Below are 21,579 nucleotides of genomic sequence, written 5' to 3'. Positions count from 1 at the left end.
TTAATCCATTTTGATTGATTTTTTATACATAGCAAAAGATTGGGGTCTAGTTTAATTCTTTTGCATCTAGACATCTCGTTTTCCCAAAACCATTTATTGAAGAGACTTTCTTTTCTGCAGTGTATGTTCTTCATATCTTGGCAAAAATGAGTTCACCATAGTTATGTGGATTTGTTTCTGGGTCCCTATTCTGTTCTATTTGTCTACATGTCTGTTTTTATGCCAGTATCATGCTGTTTTGGTTATTATAGACCTATAGTATAATTTGAAGTCAGGTAATGTGATGCCTCCAGTTTTGTTCTTTTTGCTTTGGCTATTCTGGGTCTTTTGTGGTTCCATATATATTTTAGGATTTTTTTCTATTTCTGTGAAGAATGTCATTTGTATTTTGATAGAGATTGCATTAAATATGTAGATTATTAATACTTTGGGTATTTTAACAATGTTGACTTTTCCAATCCATGAACACGGAATATTTTTCCATTTTGTGGTGTCCTCTTCAATTTTCTTCATCAATGTTTTATAGTTTACAATACAGAGATCGTTCACTTCTTTGGTTAAGTTAATTTCTAGGTAGTGCCTTTTTGATTTATTTTTCACATTCTTCACTTTTGGCATATGAAAATGCTACTGATTTTTGTAGGTTAATTTGTATCCTTTATCTTTACTGAATTTGTTTATCAGTTCTAATAGTTTCTTTGTGGAGTCTTTAGTTTTTTCCAAATGGAAGTTCATATCATCAACAAGCAAGGATGGTTTGACTTATTTCTTTTCAATTTGGATGCCCTTAGTCTTTCTCTTGTCTGATTGCTCTAGCTAGGATTTCAAGTACTATGTTGAATAACGGAGGTGACAGTGGGCATCCTTGTCATGTTGTAGATCTTACAGGAAAGGCTTCCAGCTTTTCCCTGTTCGGTATGATACTATCTATGGCTTTTATTATGCTGAGGTACATTCCCTCTATAACTAGTTTTTTTGTTTGTTTGTTTTTGTTTGTTTGTTTGTTTGTTTGTCTTTGACAGAGTCTCACTCTGTTGCCCAGGCTGGAGTGCAGTGGCATGATCTTGGCTCACTGCAAGCTCTGCCTCCCAGGTTCACACCACTCTCCTGCCTCAGCCTCCCAAGTACCTGGGACTACAGGCGCCCACCACCATGTCTGGCTAATTTTTTGTATTTTTAGTAGAGACGGGGTTTCACTGTGTTAGCCAGAATGGTCTCAATGTCCTGACCTCGTGGTCTGCCCGCCTCGGCCTCCCAAAGTACTGGGATTACAGGCATGAACCACCGCACCCAGCCTGTTGTGGTTTTTTTTTTTTTTTTTTATCATGAAGGATGTTGAATTTTATCAAATGCTTCTTCAGTATCAATTGAAATGATTATATAGTTTTTATCCTTCATTCTGTTGATATGATCTATCATTTGATCGATTTGCATGTGTTGAACCATCCTTGCATCCCAGGGATAAATCCCACTTGTTCATAATGAATGATCTTTCTAATGTATTGTTAAATACGGTTTGCTAGTATTTTGTTGAGAATTTTTGCATCAATATTCATCAGAGATACTGACCTATAGTTTTCTTTTTTTGATGCGTCTTTGTCTGATTTTGGTATCAGGGTAATACTGGTCTTGTAGAATGAGTTTAGAAGTTTTCTCTTCTTCTCTAATTTTTGGCATACTTAGAGTAGGATTGGTATTAGTTCTTTTAAAAATGTTTGCTAGAATTTAGTAGTGAAGTCATAGGTTCTCGACTTTTCTTTACTAGAAGACTTTTTATTATGGCATCAGTCTCCTTACTTGTTATTGGTCTATTCAGGTTTTGAATTTCTTCCTGGTTCAATCTTAGAAGGTTGTATGTGTCTAGGCATTTGTCCATTTCTTCCAGATTTTCCAGTTTATTGGTCTATAGTTTCTCATAGTAGCCACTAATGATCCTTCAAATTTCTGCATTATCAGTTATAATGCCTCCTTTTTCACCTCTGGTTTTAGTTATTTGGGTCTTCTCTCTGTCTTTTTTTTTTGTCATAAGCTAAAGGTTTGTCAATTTTGTTTAACTTTCCAAAAAACCAACTTTTTGTTTCATTGATATTTTGTATTTTTTTTTTCAATTTCATTTATTTTTGCTTGCTCTTTCATATTTTTTTCTACTACTAATTTTGGGTTTTGTTTGCTTTTGTTTTTCTAGTTAAGATGCATTATAAGATTGTTTATTTGAAGTTTTTCCTCTTTTTTGATGTATGAATTTATAGCTATAAACTTCCCTTTTAGTGCTGCTTTTGTTGTATCCCATAAGTTTTGGTATATTTTATTTCCATTATCATTTGTTTCAGCAAATTTTTCAACTTTATTCTTAAATCCTTCATTGATCATCCAGGAGCATATTGTTTAATTTCCATGCATTCGTATAGTTTCTAAAATTCCTCTTGTTGCTAATTTCTAGTTTTATTCCATTGTGGTCAGAGAAGATGCTTGATATTATTTCAATTTTTGAATGTTTTAAGATTTGTTTTGTGACCTAATATACGGTCTATCTTTGAGTATAACCCATGTGCTGAGGAAAAGAATGTGTATTCCGCAGTTCTTGGATGAAATGTTCTATAAATATCTATTAGGTCCATTTGGTCCATAGTGCAGATTAAGTCCAATTGTTCTTTGTTGATTTTCTGTCTGGAAGATCTGTTTTTGGACATCTTATAAAGATCAGCTATAAGCTGATTTGGAGAAATCTTTATTCAAGTCCTTTGCCTATTTTAAAATTGTATTGCTTGGTTTTTGTTGTTGAGTTGTAGGAGTTCTTTATATTTTCTGAATATTAACTCATTATCAGATATACCGTTTGCAAATACTTTTCCCATTCCATATGTTGTCTTTTCACTCTCTTGGTTTCTTCCTTTCTTGTGCAGACTTTTTCAGTTTGATATAGTCTTATTTATCTATTCTTGCTTACACTGTCTGTGGATCTTATATGCAATAAATCAATGCAAAATCCAAAGTCATGAAGTTTTCACCTATGTTTTCTTCTAGGAGTTTTATAGTTTTATGTCTTACATGTAGGTCATGTATCTATTTTGAGTTAATTTTTGAATGTTGTAAGGAGAACAGCCAACTTTATGCTTTGCATGTGGATTTTTCAGTTTTCCTAACAGCATTTGTAGAAGAGTCTTTTTCCCACTGTGTAACCTTGATTTCCCGTTGAAGATTATTTGATCATATATCCAAGGGCTTATTTATGAACTCTCTATTCTGTTCCATTGGTCTATATATCTGTCTTTATACCAATACCATACTTTTTATTACTGTAGCTTTGTAATATATTTTGAAATCAGGAAGTATGAGACCTGTAGCTTTGTTTTTCTTTGTAAACTTGTTTTGGCTACTTAAAGTTCTTTAAAATTCCATATAAATTTTAGGATTTTTTTCTACTTCTGCAAAGAAAAAAAAAAACTTCACTGGCATTTCGATAGGAATTACACAGAATTCTGTAGATTACTTTTGGTAGTATAAACATTTTAACAATATTAATTATTTCAATTAATGAACACAAAATATATTTTTCATTTATTTATGTTTTTTCAAATTTCTTTCAGCAATGTTTTGTAGTTTTCCATGTATGCATCTTTCACTTCTTTGGTTAAGTTCAATTATAAGTATTTTTTTATTTTTGATGCTGTCGTAAATGAGATTTCCATGTATACATCTTTCACTTCTTTGGTTAAGTTCAATTATAAGTATTTTATTATTTTTGATGCTGTGGCAAATGAGATTGTTTTCCTAAATTACTTTACTGATTATTCATTGTTAGTGTACAAAAACACACCTGATATCTTCATGCTGATTTCATATGCTGCTACTTTGCTGATTTTTTTTTTTTTTTTTTTTTTTTTAGATGAAGTCTTGCTCTGTCACCCAAGCTGGAATGCAGTGGCCCCATCTGGGCTCACTGTAAGCTCTGCCTCCCGGATTGACGCCATTCTCCTGCCTCAGCCTCCTGAGCAGCTGGGACTACAGGCACCCACCACCAAGTCCGGCTAATTTTTTTTTTGCATTTTTAGTAGAGACGGGGTTTCACCGTGTTAGCCAGAATGGTCTCGATCTCAGTCTCGATCTCCTGACCTCATGATCTGTCCACCTTGGCCTCTCAAAGTGCTGGAATTACAGGCATGAGCTACCGTGCCCGACCTTGTTTATTACTTTTAACAGTTATTTTATAGAATCTTTAGGGTTTCGATTTATAAGATCATGTTATCTGTGAACAACGATAGTTTTACTTTTTCCTTTACAATTTGTACGCCTTTATTATTTTTTCTTAATCAACTGATCTGGTTAAGACTTCCAGTAATATGTTGAATAAAAGTGGTGAGAGTGGACACTTTTGACTTGTTTCTGAGCTTAGAAGGAAAGGTTTCAATTATTCACCATTAAGTATGAAGTTAGCTGTAGGCTTTTCATATATGGCCTTTATTACAGTGAGGTAATTTCGTTCTGTTCTCATTTTGTTAAGTGTTTTTATCATGAAAGCGTGTTGAATTTTGTCAAATGATTTTTCTGCATCTACTGAGATAATCATATGGTCTTTTTCTGTTATTCTGCTAATGTGGTATATCATATTGATTCATTTTCATATGTTGAACTATCCTTGCATTAATTCAAGATAAATCCCACTTAATCACGATGTATAATCCTTTTAATGTGTTGTTACATTTGGTTTGCTAAGATTTTGTTGAGGTTTTTGCATCTATATCCATCAAAGATATTAGTCTACAGTTTCCTTATCTGAAAGTATTTCTGTCTGTTTTTGGTATCAGGGTAACGCTGGGCTCATAGAATAAGTTTGGAAGTGTTTACTCCCACCCTTTCATTTTTTGGAGGTTTGAGGAGTGGTGTTAATTATCCTTTAATTGTTTGGTAAACTTTTCCAGTGAAGCTATCTGGTCCTGGGTTTTTGTTTACTGGAAGGTTTTCATTACTAATTTAATGATCTTGTTGGTTATAGTTCTATTCAGATTTTTTATCTCTTCATGATTCAGTCTTGATAGGTTGCATGTTTCTAGAAATGTATTTATTTATTTTAGTCTATCCAATGTGTTGGCATACCTAAATAGGCTTTTAAAACCAAATTCTCCTGCTACTGGCAATATTTGAGACTATTTGTACCATGACATCATCAACATTTTATATTTTTTATATTTTACATATTTATTTTTACTTTTATATTTTTTAATTTTTACAGTTTTAATTGATGAAAAAAGTAGTACTTTTGTGACACTACTTTGAGCAAATGTGAACTGTTTTTTTTTTGTTTTTTTTTTGAGACCGAGTCTCACTCTATTGCCCAGGCTGACTTGCAGTGATGCAATCTTGCCTCACTGCAAGCTCCGCCTCCCAGGTTCATGCCATTCTCCAGCCTCAGCCTCCTGAGTAACTGGAACTACAAGTGCCCACCACTATGCCTGGCTAATATTTTGTATTTTTAGTAAAGACGGGGTTTCACCATGTTAGCCAGGATGGTCTCGATCTCCTGACCTTATGGTCCGACCACCTCGGCCTCCCAAAGGTTTTTTCTTAATATTTGCTCCAAATGTCCTACATGAAAATCATCACTTTGTATAGAAGTGAGAGAATGTGATAATGGTGCTGTATACATACCAGGAAATGGCTTTTGAACAGTGCTTAAAAACATTTATTTTGGGTATCAAATTTTCCTAAGGTACCCTCACCCAGTGCACTTTCCCAAGAATGCTTTTCCAAGTAGAAGCGAAGCAGAAAAAGTTGCTTTCTGGCAGTTAAAAGGTGAATTATGACATAACAGATAACACAGATCAAATAAATTTCACTTGCTCTTAAATTATAGACACACATAAATTTATACATAGTAAACTCCTTGTCTTTAACTGCGATGCACTTTTGTTAGAATTCTTTTGTCTGAGTCAAGAGACCTAACTAGGCAATATGGATCATGCACAAAGTAGATAATCCATAGATGATCTTTAAAAAACTATGTTTATCTACTTAAATAAATATTCATATGCAGAAAGAGAAGAAGGAAAGTAGAAGGCACATCTTTAAAAGCACATATTTATAAATTGAAAATATATCTTCAGGCCTAGGGGAAACTACCAACTATGGTAGCATGAGGTCAGAGAAATCTTCTCTTCATAAAGCAAGTATAAAACAGGACAAAATTCTTTGTCTCTACTAAAAATATAAAAATTAGCTGGGTGTGGTGGTGCACACCTGTAGTCCCAGCTACTCGGGAAGCTGAAGCAGGAAAATTGCTTGAACCAGGGAGGCAGAGGTTGCAGTGAGCTGAGATCATGCCACTGTACTCCAGCCTGGTGACAGAGTGAGACTCTGTCTCCAAAAAAAAAAAACAAAAACAAACAAAGAAAAAACAGGACAAAATTGTCATAAATAGCCATATCAAGGATCTGTGAAGTGACCAAAAAGCAGACTACAAATTGAGAAACATTTACTCTAGAAAATTTCTAGAGCTCTTGGTTAAAACAATTGGTGCTTGTGAAGTTCTTGCCTGAGGATATTTCCATCCATGTTCTTCTCCCTGACTCATTTGGTGATCAAAGCAGGTTGAGCAGAAAATCAGCAGCTTTAGCAAATATTATAAAGAAAAACAAGGAAAGCCCACAGCTTTACTAGTTTGAGATAATGGTCTTATTTGGGGTAAGAAGTGCACAGACATATATTTATATGGGGAGATCCTGGAAAAGAGAGCACCATTTACAGGCTATGGAAATGTTCTGACTCCTCATGTTTGGCTGGGAAACTACAAGTATGCACAGGGGAAACCTGAGAGAGCCTAGTTAGAAGTTAAAACCAAAAATGACTTGAGAAAGAGCTGATTTCGAATATGATCCCCAAACCACATGCATATTGATTGCCAGAAGGTAAAACTGTCATGGACTGGGGGTGTTTGAGTACAACCTTTACCCAAATCATTGGCTGACCACAGACACAGAGATGACCCCTAGTCTAGTAATTTAGGATTGAAAAAGTATATTTTAAAAAAGCAAAAATAAGAATAAAAAGCTAACTAGAGATATCAGCAGCTCCCCATTTGGGGAGACATTTTGTATGTTAAGTCCAGACAAGGTACAAAAAAAAAAAAGAAAGAAAAAGAAAAAAGCAGAAAAATCAGAACTCAGAGTTGGTATATTATCTATTACTGTCTATAAAATGTCCAATATTCAACCAAAAATTACTAGACAATCCAAAAACCATGTGACCCATACACAGGGGAAAAAAGTGGTCAACAGAGGCTAACTCTGGGGGGCACAACATTTGAGCTTAATTCATGTTCAATGAATTAAGGTAAAATATCACAATGACTCAATGAATAGGGAATCTCAATAGAAAAATGTGTACTATTTTAAAAAGAGGAATTTTAGAAATCTAGAATTGATAAAGAAATAACCAAAATGAAAAATGCCCAAGATAGGCTCAACAGCAGATTGAAAATGACAGAACAAGAATCAATAAGCTTGATGATCAATTAATAGATATTTATTCTAAAGAATAGAGAGAAAAGTGAATACAGCCTCAGAGACTGGTTGGTAATGTTGAGCATAACAGCATTCCTTTAATGAAATTACTAAAAGCATAGGAGAAAAAGAAAAAGGCTGAGAGCCCTGACAGTTTATTGAAGAAATTGACAAGTTGATCCTAAGAATTGTATGGAGATCCAAAGGACCTAGATTAACAAATCAATTTTTAAAAACAACAAAGTTGGAAGACTTACACTAACTGATTTTAAAACTTTCCATAAAGCTACAGTAATCAAGACAGTGTTGTATTGGTCTATGAAGAGATATAACAATCCATGAAACTAAATAGACAATCAAAAACAAACTCTTACTTCTATGACTAATTGATTTTCAACAAAGATACCAAGATAATTCAATGAATAAAGTGTAACCTTTCCAACAAATGGTGTTGAAACAGTTGGATGTGTATATGTTTGAAAAAATGTAAATGTAAACCTTAGACAAAAGTTAACTAAAAATGTAAGAGCTAACACTATAATCTTTATGATCTTTTGTTAGGCAAAGACTTCTAAAGCAAGATCCATAAAAGAAAAACATCATAAACTGTGACATCAACAACTAAAACTTATTTTTCAAAAGACACCATTAAGAAAATAAAAAGACAAGTCACAGACAAGCTACAGATATATGATTTGATTATGTGCAAATTATATATCTTATAAAAGAGTTTTATATATACAGAAAACATAAAGAACTCTTGCAACTCAATAATACAAAGAGAAAAAATAGTTTAAGATTTAAGTAGATATTTTAACAAAGAAGACATTCAAGTGACTAATTAGCTCATGAAAAAATGCTCAACATCATTAGTCATTAGAGAAATGCAAATTAAAACCACAATGAAATACACTGCACATCTACTGGAATGGCTATAATCCAACAGACTGATAATACCAAGCATTGATGAGGATGTGGAAAAACAGAAACCTTCATCGATTGCTGATGGGAAACTAAATGGCATAGATGCTTCAGAAAATAGTTTGATAGTTTCTTAAATAGTTAATCACACTTACCATATGCTATGATTTAAGTGTGTTGTCCAGAATTCATGTGTTGGAAATTTGGTCCCCAGTGTGGTAGTGCTGGGAGGTGGGGTCTTTGAGAGGTGATTAGGTCATTAAGAAGGATTAATACAGCCAGGCACGGTGGCTCGTGCCTGTAATCCCAGCACTTTGGGAGGCCGAGGCGATCGGATCACAAGGTCAGGAGATTGAGACCATCCTGGTCAATATGGTGAAACCCCATCTCTACTAAAAATACAAAAATTATCCAGGCGTGGTGGTGCATGCCTGTAATCCCAGCTACTCGGGAGGCTGAGGCAGGAGAATCGCTTGAACCAGGAAGTCAGAGGTTGCATTTAGCTAAGATCGTGCCACTGCACTCCACCCTGGCAACAGAATGAGGCTCCGTCTCAAAAAAAAAAAAAAAAAAAAAAAAAAAAAAAAAAAAAAAAGGATTAATACAACTCTTACAAGACTAAGACTAGATTAATTCTCAAGGGACTGAGTGAATTTGAGGGACAGGATTAGTAACCACAAGAGCAGGTTATTATAAAGTGAGTCTGCCCCTACTGTTTTTCCCATTTACATGTGCCCACTTATCCTTCCTCTTCTCCATCATGTTCGAATGCAGCACACGGCCCTCATCTAAACCTGATCAGATGTGGCCACCCAATTTTGGATTTCCCAGCTTCAAAAACATTAGCCAAAATAAATCTCTTGTTGTTTTGAGAAATCGTCCAGTCTCAGATATTCTGTTATAGCAACCGAAAATAAACTGACACCATATAATCTAGCAAATTTTACTCCTAGATACCTATCCAAGAGAATAGAAGGCGTATGTCCACACAAATACTTATATGTGAACATTCATAGTGGCACTATTAATAATAGACAAAAATTGGAAATAACATAAATGTTCATCATTTGGTGAACAGATAAAATATGGTGTATCTATGCAATGAAATACTATATAGCAATAAAAATGAATAAACTTTTGATGTATCTACAATATGAATAAACTTAAAAAACATTACACCAAGTGAAAGAAGCCATGTACAAAAATATATAGTGTAACACTTATCTTATATAAAATTTTTGAAAAAGATAAAACTATTGAGACAGAAAGCAGATATTGGTGGACTGAAACTTAATTTTGGAGTGGTGATTGACTACAAAAGGAACCAAGATATTAACAATTTTTTGATGATAGAAGTACTTTAAAACTGAATCATTGGCTGGATGTGGTAGCTCACACATATAATCCCAGCACTCTGTGAGGCCAAGTCCAGTGGATCACCTGAGGTCAGGAGTTGGAGACCAGCTTGGCCAACGTGGTGAAATCCCACCTCAACTGAAAATACAACAATTACACCTGTAATCCCAGCTCTTGGGAGCCTGAGGCAGGAGAATCACTTGAACCTGTCTGGGAGGCAGAGGTTACATGCCACTGCACTCCAGCCTGGACAACAGAGTGAGACTCTGTCTCAAAAAAAAAAAAAAAAAAAAAAAAAAAACTGAATTTTTGTTATGGTTGTACAGTTTACAAAATTCCTAGAAATCACTAAGCCATACTTACAATGAGTAAACCTGTACAGTGAGTAAGTGATGTATTAAATTGTATACTTCTATAAAGTTATGTATATACAGTCGGCTTTTGAGTAACATGGATGTCAACTGCACTGATGCACTTGCACAAAAGTTTCCTATAAAAGTTACACTGAGTGTGACTGCTCCTCCTGCCTCCCTTCCCACCTCCTCCACCTCTTCTGCCTCTGCCATCCCTGAGACAGCAAGACCAACCCCTCCTCTTCCTCCTCTTCCTCAGCCCATTCAATATGAAGACAATGAGAATAAAGACCTTTGTGATAATCCAGTTCTACTTAATGAATAGCAAATACGTTTTCTCTTCCTCAAGATTTTCTTAATAACATTTTCTTTTCTCTAGCTTACTTGATTGTAAGAATGCAATATATAATACATACAACATACAAATATTTGTTAATGTACTGTTTATGTTATCAGTAAGGTTTCCAATCAACAGTCAGCTATTAGTAGCTAAGTTCTGGGGAAATCAAAAGTTATACCCATATTTCTGACTGCACAGGAGCTTGGTGTCCCTAACCCCTACAGTGTTCAAGGGTCGAGTGTGTGTGTGTGTGTGTGTGTGTGTATGTTCATCGTTTGTTAATGATCTTTTAGTTTTCACATTATCTCAAGGTAAATTTTAGAAATTCTACACCCTGCACTTCTAATTCTGTGTCTCAACCCCTTTCAAAGACTCATGACAGTAGTCATCACTATAATCTTCCATTTCTCTACTGCTTGATCCACTTCTTGCACTTTAAAGTTGAGGCATCTCCCTTGCATAAGAAAAAGGGGATTCACCTACTACCTGAAAGACAATTTGAGTATTAATATTTTTTCATGTATTTCTGATATTTGTAGGAAGGTATCATCTTAGCACAGATTTGAAAAGGTCTTTAAGAAGTATTACCTAATTTAATCTATAAACAACAATGAGTTTAGTGAGTAACCAAGGTGGTATTAAAATTTGGGTCTACAATGGAACAGAACAGAGTCCTCAGAAATAATACCACACATCTACAGCCATCTGATCTTTGACAAACCTGAGAGGAACAAGAAATGGGGAAAGGATTCCCTATTTAATAAATGGTGCTGGGAAAATTGGCTAGCCATAAGTAGAAAGCTGAAACTGGATCCTTTCCTTACTCCTGATACGAAAATTAATTCAAGATGGATTAGAGACTTAAATGTCAGACCTAATACCATAAAAACCCTAGAAGAAAACCTAGGTAGTACCATTCAGGACATAGGCATGGGCAAGGACTTCATGTCTAAAACACCAAAAGCAACGGCAGCAAAAGCCAAAATTGACAAATGGGATCTAATTAAACTAAAGAGCTTCTGCACAGCAAAAGAAACTACCATCAGAGTGAAGAGGCAACCTACAGAATGGGAGAAAGTTTTTGCAATCTACTCATCTGACAAAGGGCTAATATCCAGAACCTACAAAGAACTCAAACAAATTTACAAGAAAAAAACAACCCCATCAAAAACTGGGCAAAGGATATGAACAGACATTTCTCAAAAGAAGACATTCATACAGCCAACAGACACATGAAAAAATGCCCATCATCACTCGCCATCAGAGAAATGCAAATCAAAACCACAATGAGATACCATCTCACACCAGTTAGAATGAAAATCATTAAAAAGGCAGGAAACAACAGGTGCTGGAGAGGATGTGGAGAAATAGGAACACTTTTACGCTGTTGGTGGGATTGTAAACTAGTTCAACCTTTATGGAAAACAGTATGGCAATTCCTCAAGGATCTAGAACTAGATGTACCATATGACCCAGCCATCCCACTACTGGGTATATACCCAAAGGATTATAAATCATGCTGCTATAAAGACACATGCACACGTATGTTTATTGCAGCACTATTCACAATAGCAAAGACTTGGAATCAACCCAAATGTCCATCTGTGACAGACTGGATTAAGAAAATGTGGCACATATATATACACCATGGAATATTATGCAGCCATAAAAAAGGATGAGTTTGCGTCCTTTGTAGGGACATGGATGCAGCTGGAAACCATCATTCTTAGCAAACTATCACAAGAACAGAAAACCAAACACCACATGTTCTCACTCATAGGTGGGAACTGAATAATGAGATCACTTGGACTCGGGAAGGGGAACATCACACATCGGGGCCTATCATGGGGAGGGGGTAGGGGGGAGGGATTGCATTGGGAGTTATACCTGATATAAATGACGAATTGATGGGTGCTGACGAGTTGATGGGTGCAGCACACCAACATGGCATAAGTATACATATGTAACAAACCTGCACGTTATGCACATGTACCCTAGAACTTAAAGTATAATAAAAAAAATAAATAATTAATTAAAAATAAACAAATTAATTAAAATTTGGGTCTATCTGACTGCATACCTCTTGCTCTCAACCAGTGTCTTATACAGCACACTCCTCTTCCTCTTTTCATGTTTTGCCACGATCTTACTTGTATTTTCCCACGTCAAAAGAAAGATGAGAGAGAAAATTTTTTGTCTAGAAACCCACAAGGTTGTAGCCTCACTAACCTGCAAATAATAGGAAATACCCTGAACTTTTTTTTTCAAATAGTTTTTAAATAAATAATGTATTCAGGCTGGCACGGTGGCTCACGTCTATAATCCCAGCACTTTGAGAGGCGAAGGCAGGCAGATCGTGAGATAAGGAGATGGAGACCATCCTGGCTAACACAGTGAAACCCTGTCTCTACTAAAAATACAAAAGATTAGCCTGGCGTGGTGGCAGGCACCTGTAGTCTCAGGTACTCAGGAGGCTGAGGCAGGAGAATGGTGTGAACCCAGGAGGTGGAGGTTGCAGTGAGCAGAGATTGCGCCACTGCACTCCAGCCTGAGCAACAAACAGTGCGAGACTCCATCTCAAAAATATATATATAAATATAAATATAAATATAAATAAATAATGTATTCAAAGATTTTGAGCCACTACATAAATAAGAATCCTACTCCTTAAGAAAAATATATAGATTTTGATAAGAGTTTAAATTCTGAGAGATTCAAGCCTAATGCCAAGCCTTTAAATTTCTACTGCTTCAATTCCAAAAAACCAGTGGATGGCAATTTTAGTGTACCAGACTCCACTGTGCTGTATGGTTTCTTTTCTCCTGAGTCCGAAATCTTCATTCTGCTTCATTTACCCTTTCTTTGCTCCTTAATGGATCTTGCAATCCAGTTTCCAGATTTTTTTGTTTCCTTTAATAGGAAGCTTCACAACCATTTCCTGAGGACTTTTGCAGATGAAAACAAGCGGAGAACATGATTCTTGACTGATGTCTGGAAACTGCTCCTTAAATTGCCTCTGAAACAAGCAATTAGGTCCAGACAGCCCAAAAGACAACCTGATGGATAGTTACTGGGGAATTCCACATCTTTCCCATGAAGAAGATGATACCTAACCTGGAGTTCTGAGACTTCTTGAAGGCAGAAGGAGGTTTTGGCTAGGACTGCTATCCAAAGTTGTCCTCTGTGGGAGATGTACCAGGATCTGCACTCCATCATTTTCTAATCCCTCTAACAAGCTGAGAAACCCAGGGCTGATGTATAGAGAGACATGAGCCACTGTCAAACCTCCCTGAAAGTCTTGATCCTGGATTCACAAGAAGTACTGAAATGAGTTGAATTCTAGTCCCAATCCTGCTGAATGGAAAGCCTTCTTCTGTGAGGCTGCACCTGCATGGTCAACCCACTGGGGAGGGGACTGCTATGTGCTGAGATTTACCAGAACTCCCAAAGGCTCTTCAGGAGATATACAAAATGGGGTCAGTGTCTTGTTCAAGGTTTCCTCAGCAATGGCCTGTATTGTCTCGTCTAGTCTGCTGTGATATTCTGCTAATGGATTTTCTTCTTCCAGGATCTTCCTGCTGTAAAGTCAATGGTGACCTTCTTAGAGAGTCGAGAGGCATGTCGAAGTTCTCTCAGCTCCTCTTCTCGCTTCTCATTTGGTTTCCCACTCAAGTTTGGACAACCACTGGTTAGAGTCACTGGCAAAAAATCTGATCAGCATCAGTGACTTGGGTCCTTTGAAAACTAGCTCTATCCAACTCTTAACAGCCTGTCTTTGTGCTTGATATCCTTCTCCAGACCAGACATAATTTGAAATTCTCGATAACATAGAAAGTCCTTGGCAGAGTTGTCCACCTTTCCAGAATTCTCTATCAATGGCATAAGCTTCTTTAGCAGTTTCTGGCTCTCATTTGAGTCATGCTGCAAAATATCCTGTTCTTCGTGAGTACATACCGTTGTGACACAGAATAAGCAAGGGCTGGCACCCTCTTGTTCACAAACAACAGGCCCACAGATCAGAGAGCTACTGATGAGCTTGTACTTCTGGCCCAGGCAATCACAAGGATGGCAACTGGGGAGCAGACTGCAAGCCTGTGGGTCCCCCTCTTGTGTGTAAATTGACAAACTTTGTCTTCTTCTTAAAGGAGTTGCTGTTCTCTCATGCTTTGGGCAAATTAAAAGGTGTTTTACCTCCGCAGCTGTGTCAGGTTCAGCAAATACAGGAAATTCCTGTCTGTCTCTCCCTTTCCTCCTACCCAGCTTTAGCTGGTCCCTTGATTTCTGCCCATCTAAAGTTTCATCTTTTTGGAAGCACTGTGCATGATCTCCTTGCTGACATCCAGGCCGAAAGTTTTCCCCAGCTGCTGGGTGTACCATTACACCAGTGGCTCCTTGGATGCTGCCCCAGCCACTGTCATCTTTCACGGACAGAACCAGCCGGGCTTAATGCTAGTTTTTTGATGTAAGTGAGTGCAAATATACAGTTTTTTTGCTCCAGAGGCCAAATTTTAACCTGAGTGAGTTAACGATTCAAGTTAACTTCTAAACACCACAAACTAAGCACAACCTCAGTGAGAATTTAAAAAGACTAGGCTAATATCTTACTAATTTGCATAGTTGCAGTATTTTGTTATGTACAAATGAATTTCTCAGGAAAATTTTTTAATGTTTTATAAGAGTCTTGTGAAGTGGGTATCATTAGCCTTGTTTTACAGATGTCAGAAAAAATACATGGAAGTAAATGGTAGATTTGTTTCCCAATTTCAAATTCACTCTTCTTAAAATTAAATTGTTAAATTGATTTAATGTTTACCTTTGAAAAGTTGGGTAAATAATAATGGCTCCTTCTCTACTGGAGTATGAAAAAGGTTGAAATATCCCTCTTCTGCACTTCAACTCTAGGTTTTGACAGCAGAGAAGCTGTTTATACTGGAACATCTGGCAAAATCTGTTTGTTGTTGCATATCCACAGTAGTGTGACCAAGAGAGACCCAGTGGTATCTGGTCACTCCAAGTAGACTGTGTTGATCAAATGTTATTATCTTGAGGTAGCTAACATGGAAATATAGCATAGTTACAAGCCCAAGAGGCTTTTTGGGAATGCCATTTATTTCCAAAAAAATGTTAAAGGCAAAATTTACCATGTACTGTAATTTCTTATTAAAAACAAATACAGACCTGTATCAGTTAATGAAAGGGATGCATTCTAAAAATGCATCATTAGGCAATTTCATCATTGTGCAAACATCAGAGTGTACTTACACAAACCTAGATGGTATAGCCTACTACACAAGTGAGTATATGGTATAGCCTATTGCCCCAAGGCTACAAACCTATAAGGCATGTCACGGTACTGAATACTGAATCCTGTAGGCAACTGTAACATAATGGAAATACTTGTTTATCTAAACATATGTAAGCATAAAATGGTACAGCAAAAATACAGTATTATGATCTTATGAGACCACAGTCATATATTCACACTTAGTGACCAAAATGTCATTATGCAGTGCATGCACTGCACAAGTCAACTCTTTCAATTGAGAAGAATACTTAGAAAATATAAAAATCTCCACTTGGCTATTGGACTGATTATTTGTTTGTTTATTCAAATGTTCTGGTTTTCTTTAGACACTACCTATTAATATTTGAGTATTTCATAAGCATATACAATTTTATATCCTTTCTCCAGTTGTATGGCCAGTTTGTGCCTCACACAGACCTGTAAAATCCATTATTTCATTTCATCCTTTCAACAAGAATGGCTATGACAGAATGCAGTCACTGAGATAGACTTTCCTATTAGATTAGGAAACTCAGGGTCAGAATATTAGTTATTTGCTCAAGTGCTTATATTTCTCCGAAGAGACATAAATTAGTGAAGTCTTCACTTGACAGTTATAATTAAGGAATGATGTATTACTTAAGCTAGCAAATGATTATTCTATAAAATAAAAATCAAAGCAGGACATTGAATAATGAAGCTGAAAACCAGTTTGCCTTGCCATGGACATTATTTTAATTACTTGTTTTACTTATTTATCATTATTAATGGCTCTATTATTGGAGAGATTGAAATGTGCCAAATATTTACTATATATTTTACATGTATTATCTCACATGAGTTTATTCTTCCTATGAAAGAATATGAAGAAGATATGGTTATCCACATTTTAAATATGAGTTACCTAAGATTTTAACAGGGAGCTTTTCCAAAATCACATGACCAATAACATAATAAAATCAGGATTTCAAGTGTTTCAGATTCTGAAGAAATTACTTCTAGCCAGTAAGCAATAATATATCAAACACCAGAGTTCAAAACACCACACACCTATGTGCACCATCCACAAACTTTTGTACACATGTATGCACACACATCTAAACAATATAGAAATGTCAATTGTTTGGTATGTGAAATGCCTTTTTTTTCCTTGATATTTTATTCCCCAAGCAGGCATAGGTGCTTTAGAATTGTAATGGCTTCTCTCTAGGAGACCCATGATACAAGGGACTGCAAAGACTCTAACGGAGTTATTTCATTCCATAGGGACCATATTATGCATGTTATGAATGTTTAAGATAGAGTGCACAGTCTGTCATGTCAACTCTCATCTACTTCAATGACAGATTATTTTTCTTCCAGCACTGGTGGTTTGAATATATCAGCTACCAAAAAAGAGGACATTTTTCTTGGAGTTTAAACACACAAAAAAATCATGATAGAACCACAAAACAGAATTCAAGTAGCATTAAAACTCTGACTTAAACCCACAAAAGCAAAGAAATGTAACATTTAGCCAAACAATTCAATAAGCATCAGAGTCCTTAATTCACCCTGGATAGACAGTAGTAGTTACATACAACACACACAAACTTACATTTGTGGAGTATTATTATGTGCAGGATACTATGCTAAATGTTACACATGAATTATCTCATTTACTCTTCACCATAAGCTTGTGAGATAACAATGATGATTACTACTTTTTTCAGTATGAGAAAATTGAAGCTCAGAAAGGTAACATTAACTTGTTCAAGGGCACTCAGCTAGAAACAGACAGAGCTGGGGTTCCAACATAGGCTTCAGAAACTAAGCTCATAACTTCCACGTCTATGTACACATATAATGTATTTGCATTAAGGCAGAGAAACCAAATTTTAGCACTAGGGAAATTCAAATTTACATGAAGCAAACATCAAAATGTCCAGAAGTCAATTTGTATGACAAAATATTCAAAAGGTGATATTCATTCATGAAACATATTCAGGCTTCTAAAAAATCTTTGCTAGACTCTCACTTCACTAAATGATGTCTTCAAATAACATTTGTCTATTTTTGCTTGAGGCTCTTGCTGAGATTAAAACAGTAGGGGGTGGGGGTGGAATGTTTTAAAAGGTTAAAGGAAGTATATTTTCTAGTATACTTTAACCTTTTTGAAAATGGAAAGCCATATTTGATCCATTTGTGTCCTAGATTTATGTTGGCAAACAACTCTCGTCACTTGAGCCAACTCTAACCAACCCATGCACCTTGAAATTAATCCTGAGATCATGCCCAGAGAACAGTGATTGATTAGCATTGTCTGTCATGGCAGGGGCGTGGCAGCATGCATGACCTGTATTTGACAGCCCTGCCCTAGACAAACAAATCCACCCCTCCTGAAATACACTCCAGAGAAATCTGTGTCTACAAGCAGGCAAAGTAGAAGGGAGGGAGGGAGGGAGGGAGGGAGGAAAGAGGGAAGAAAAGGAGAGAGGAAGAGAAAGGCAGGAGGGAAGGGAGGGAGAAAGGAAGGAAAGGAGAGAGGCAGAAAGGAAGAAAGGAGGAAAGAAGGTAGATAGAAGGAAGGAGGGCGGGAGGAAGGGGAGAGGGAAAGAAGGAAGACTTAGGACAACTGTCTTGATAATTGGTTAAAGGATAAAGGAGTAAATTTTGACCTGAAATGTCCAGACTGATTAACTCCATGAATAAAACTGACTTGGTAATGGTTGAACTTCGCACATATTTTGTTTTTGTATCACCTATCCATCAAGTATCTCCTTACTCTCCCACATAAGCAGCACACCCACCCTTGCCACCATAACTGGACTCAACTATTTCCCTGTCCATATTTCCCTTCTCCTTTCCCTCTCTGTTGCTATAGTTCCTTGGTTCACATCATGCCTCCTTGATGAATCCTGCCACAGGTGGCCTAGGGCAAGATCTCAAAGGTTGTCTCTCAAGTGACCCCAAAAGCCTTCATTGTGGTGATTTTACCACAATCCCCGAGGTGTCCTTAAAGCTCTACAGATGAGGACACCAAAGGTCACCTAGCTGGTTGGTGACAAAACTGGTGATTTAAACTCAACTTTTCCACATTTCAGATGTGCCTGACTATCACCTCCTAACCTGCCCAATATAATCCTTTTCTAGCAACTGGAATTTTGCGCTTTATTCTCTAACCCATCCCTTTACTGTCTCTTTCTCTTTATTCACTGGCCTTTACATGTGAATAGACTGTCTCTCCAGTGAGCCTGGGAAAGCTCCATGGGCTGAATTCTTGGAGAAGCAGTGTGAGTTGGGGAAGAAAAGCAAAGTTAGCCATCGGAAGACTGGGCCTCCACTTCTGGCTCTACAACATTCTAACAAGGTAACCCCGGTTAAGTCATCTCTCTGAAACTGAGTTTCCTCATCCATAAAGTGGGGTGAATAATTACCTCTTCTATTCCCCAAGGTTGTTCTAAGGACCAGTAAGGTGTTGTGTTTGCAAGCAGTTGGTAATTTATTAAATACTATATGCCTGGAGGCACTGTTACATTCCTTTTATGCCCTGCTCAGGCTTAGTTTCACAGAAGGGACAGATCTGGCCTCCTGGACTTTTGTACTTCAGCCTCACAAATGCTATTCCCTGAACAGACGTTACCCCTGAACAGACTGGGCTTTCCCTCCGGATCCCATTCCCACTTTCTCACTCCACAAAACTCTGCACAATATAAATATGACCACTGATATAATATTGGTGAGGCATTTATTTTGTTTTCTAGCCTTTGTCAATGTTGACATTCATAAAGAAGAAGGATTGTTTTAATACTGACTTAATACTGTGTGGCATATGATGAAACAGCACTGCTGCTGTTTATAACTTTATTCTGAAGAAAATGTAGTCCCGTACCTGCCAACATCTGAAAGCTATAAATAGTGAGAAAAATCGAGAAGCCTAAAAACTCCATTGAAATGTATTGGATTTGGAGAGTTTCTTGGATGGCCAGAGTGGAAAAATATTTTGCTAAAAAATAGGGAGTGTTCCTCCGACTGGCATACAGGCAGACGGTTTAGTTAGTATTTACCCAGCCTGTGGCAAGGGAACACTCGGCTGTTTATTTCAGTGGAGGGGATGTTGGTAGACGCTGTTTGTCTAGTCAGAAATGCCCTTTGAGACTGCAAGGCTACCTGTGACCAATTTTCAACTAAATTTATCTTTGGACTTTGTGTAAGTAATCCAGCCTTCACCAAATCCATTTGGTCTTCTGTTTGACCATGTCACAGAATCCTTACTAAAAATCTCCCAGCTTAGGCCCACAATGATGGCTTCTGGTTATTCAGCCAAAGCTGAATTTGAGACTGAAATGTGAGCTCTGGATAAGTAGACTGAGTTTTGTTTAATGTAGGAAATAGCTATCACTTATTGAATAAAATAGACTGATATTTAACCAGTCATTTTCAAACCTCTTTGCCCCTTGCTCCATGGAAGAATAAATAACACATACAATTATTGACCATTGATCATGGTAACTAGCTTCATTTCATGAAAGCAATTTATGTTTTACTTTATTTCTTACTTGAAAGTGCAGCTAAGGTTTTTAATAACTACTTTCATTGCCATTCTGACACTGATACGGTGAACGCTTGAAAAATGTATTATTTTTCACTTTCAAGCACTGCAAGTGTATGTTCTTTTGACAAAACCCAATAGTTTAAAGCACAGAATGACTGTAATAAAGGGCAAAAATGTGTTTCCCAAATTGTGATTAAATAACAATTACTCTTTGTTAATCAATTTTATTTATTTTCCTTGGCATTCATTTTTATGTGTAATCCCATGGTGTTTTGGGGGCATTATTATCAAACTGCTCAGATTGAAAGATAGCTCTTTTAAGCCTGACAAAATACTCAGGCAAAGACTATATCTCCACGACAGTTCACAAACATCTGAGTAGGGTAAAAATCAGGCATAAAGATTTGTGAAGCAGGGCTATGATTTTTTTTTAACCTATTGTTTTTCTTGTATTTCCATTTATCCCCACATCCTTGTTTCTGCATAATTAACCATTTAATTTTCTCTAAAATCCCGTGAACAGTCATTATTACCCCATTTTATAGATGATAGAATTCTAGCCAGGGGAAATAAGATCCTAGCGCAGGAAGTTGCATGGCCAGGATTTACCCCCACACCCTCCCGTGAGTCTGACTCCCATGCCTGGGCTCTTTCTGCCGGGCCTCAGAGTCTCACAAGGGCAGGAATCTGCAGCCCAAGCTTCCTGTCAAGTTGACAAATGTGTTAAATTCAAAGATAAAAGCCTCCATGTTAGGCTGTCAAGGGGTCAGTTAGCCTGAGCCTTAACATCCTCCTTAGCTCTATTCCCATACAGAAGCTCTTCTTGAGCTCGTTGCTGCAGCAACAGAATTCAAATGTAGCGGGGAGCCACCACTACAAAGATTTTGACAGTGGAGCTGAAGCATATGTAGAATGGGCCCTGCTTCTGCAAGTCCCAGGGAGCTCAGTGTAACTTACATGTGGTGGCACCACACCAGAGTATCAAGGCATCCTAATGAAGAGCTACCTGTCTGGTGGAGAATGTGCAGAGAAACTACTCTTTGGGATTAATCCATGTAGAAGAATTGGCAATTCCACACAAAGAAGAAGCTACACACTTCAAAAAAAAGAAATGTGGGGAACCCAGAATGAGAACAGCACTAAGACAGATGTTTTTATTTTCAATTTGCTGTCAATTTGTCTCCTATTACTTTTCTACTGAAAGCCTCATACTGTTAGTTTCAGTATTAAAAAAGAATAATCTTTAAACACTTAAGATTGTTTTTTCTAGAACTCATCATTGGAAGTTTTAAGAT

At 36.8% G+C, this 21,579-nt stretch overlaps 1 pseudogene; it reads right to left on the bottom strand.

Annotated features, from left to right (window-relative positions):
• Positions 1–13,805: 13,805 nt before the first annotated feature.
• On the bottom strand, positions 13,806–18,579 carry LOC104675052 (annotated as a pseudogene).
• Positions 18,580–21,579: the final 3,000 nt, after the last annotated feature.

This window comes from Rhinopithecus roxellana, chromosome 4 (assembly GCF_007565055.1).
Source record: "Rhinopithecus roxellana isolate Shanxi Qingling chromosome 4, ASM756505v1, whole genome shotgun sequence".
In the NCBI taxonomy this organism is placed as follows: domain Eukaryota; kingdom Metazoa; phylum Chordata; class Mammalia; order Primates; family Cercopithecidae; genus Rhinopithecus; species Rhinopithecus roxellana.
This window is presented reverse-complemented; position numbering and strand designations above follow the sequence as displayed.